Here is a 1,759-nt window from a genome sequence, read left to right on the forward strand (position 1 = left end):
TTGTCGTCGTAATCCTTCTCAATAGTATAGGCTACGAGCAGACTATGACTATAATCAGACTACGACTTACAACTAAAGTACGGCTATAAGCAAAGTACGGCTAAACTAAACTGCTAAAGCTACGTCTTCAGCTAGAACATTGTAAAAAAAAAAAAAAAGGACCATCTCCGTAGAAAAGACTAGAATAGTGCGGTGACAACGGTTATGGCGTATGCCGGACGGGCGCCGACGGCGCGTCTCGGAGAACCGCCCCCCCCTTCTTCCATGGTCTTTTAGGGTCTTTCCGGGTTCGGTGGATGCACACTGCTGCTAACAGTTTTTTTTCTTCTTCATCATCTTTTTTTTCCCCGTCGTGTTTACGGATTCGGATAGGTCGACATGGCAATGAAGCATCTCGTCTCTACAAGTAGTGATACATGTGATGTTGATGGGATCGCACCTCGGCTGACCGACCTGATGGGGATATAGAGATCATGTAGCTCCGCCTACATAGTCAGGTCTCTGCCAGAGCTGGGAAGCACTAGGGAGTTGAAGGACAGAGAGAGAGAGAGAGAGAGAGAGAGAGAGAGAGAGAGAGAGAGAGAGGTAATGGGAGTAGCGAGGGGGGAGTAGCGATGGGTGGTGTTGCTCGGAGCTTGGAAGCCGAATAAAATGTAGGGATCGTACTCGTACTAATCATATTACCGGGTAAATATCAGATGGGTCTAGCGGACTCACCAAGGGGAGAGGATGGGAAGAGGGACTCCCTCACGAGAGGCCGTACCGGTTACAGGTCACAGACGGGTTGGGGTTGGGGGCATGTGCGGCGCGGCGTGGATCCCTCCCAGTGTCGGGTCCCTGATGACGGAGAGCAACGTGAGATGAGAGAGCTGTTTTGGGGCATCTCGTGAGAGTTCCTGTGATGCCCGTCTTGCAACAGAACTCTCTCCGTGTGTCGATGGAGGTCATGGTCATCTCATCAGGGGTCATGGCTGTATCTGCTCATCGTATGACCAGCCGTTCGTCTTCTCTCTCCTTTCCCTTTCCTCCCCCTTTTGGGAGACACAGTCGGATCGAGAGCAGGTCCTTTTTTTTTGTTTTCTGGTTTTTTGTTTTTTTTTTGTCTTGTTTCGAGGGCGAACCCGTCCTATCTCTCCGTACGGGGTAGATCACCGAGAGGAGCTGCAGCTACGTGCACAGTGATACGTAATTGCGCGCGCGACATCTGGATGCACCCCACACTAGGTTAGGTTGAGAATGTTGCAGTCGTAGCAGTCATGGTGGCTGGTAGTCTACCGGTAACTAGGTGCATCGTCATCTCCGTCGCAACGAGCAGAGATGTGATAGTAATCAATAAACATGGGGACAGAGTCTCGACGGTCGAAACTACTGCTCACCCCCCCCCTTCTTCTTCAGTGTGGATGCGGATGCGGTTGCGGATGATTCCTCTCCATGCCGAAAACGCACATCATTCACTGGATCAACATCGGGACCAAGGGTGGGAGGACGGTGTCGTAATGCTGCAACTCCACATTGCGTCGGTCTCTATGCCGGCCTCTGCGCTGGTCTCTACGCTGTCGTCGTCGTCTTCGTCGTCGTACTGGTGCTGCTCGTCACGCACCATCACCGCTGCTGCTTGCTACTGCTACGCTAGCTATCTCTCTCTCTCCGTCACTCATCACGGTGGGGTGGGGTTGATTGATGAGGGTCTGTATTTCGTAAGTTTGAAGATGGGGACATCTGATAGTCGGCGGGGAAGACAAGGGGGGGGGGGGGGGGG

Source organism: Geosmithia morbida (assembly GCF_012550715.1).
Source record: "Geosmithia morbida isolate 1262 chromosome Unknown scaffold_7, whole genome shotgun sequence".
NCBI classification, from domain to species: Eukaryota; Fungi; Ascomycota; class Sordariomycetes; order Hypocreales; family Bionectriaceae; genus Geosmithia; species Geosmithia morbida.